Source organism: Buceros rhinoceros, unplaced genomic scaffold (genome assembly GCF_000710305.1).
Source record: "Buceros rhinoceros silvestris isolate BGI_N320 unplaced genomic scaffold, ASM71030v1 scaffold12439, whole genome shotgun sequence".
Taxonomy (NCBI): domain Eukaryota; kingdom Metazoa; phylum Chordata; class Aves; order Bucerotiformes; family Bucerotidae; genus Buceros; species Buceros rhinoceros.
The window spans coordinates 12994-13245 of NW_010429811.1; positions in this window are offsets into that span (position 1 = coordinate 12994).

Consider the following 252-nt stretch of genomic DNA (forward strand, 5'->3'; position numbering starts at 1 on the left):
CACCCCAACAGCCCCAGCCACTCTACACGTGAGTCTGCACCGGGATGGGGGAACTCATGGGGTAATCAGGGACGGGCCCTCCAGAGGAGGCCACAAAGATGATCTGAGAGGGTGGAACTCTCTGCTGGAAGGACAGGGGAAATAGTTGGGGGGGTTCAGCCTGGAGCAGAGACAGCTCCAGGGAGACCTTAGTGCAGCCTGTCAGTGCTTCAAGGGGCTGTCAGAAAGCTGGGGGGGGGCTGTCTAGGCGGG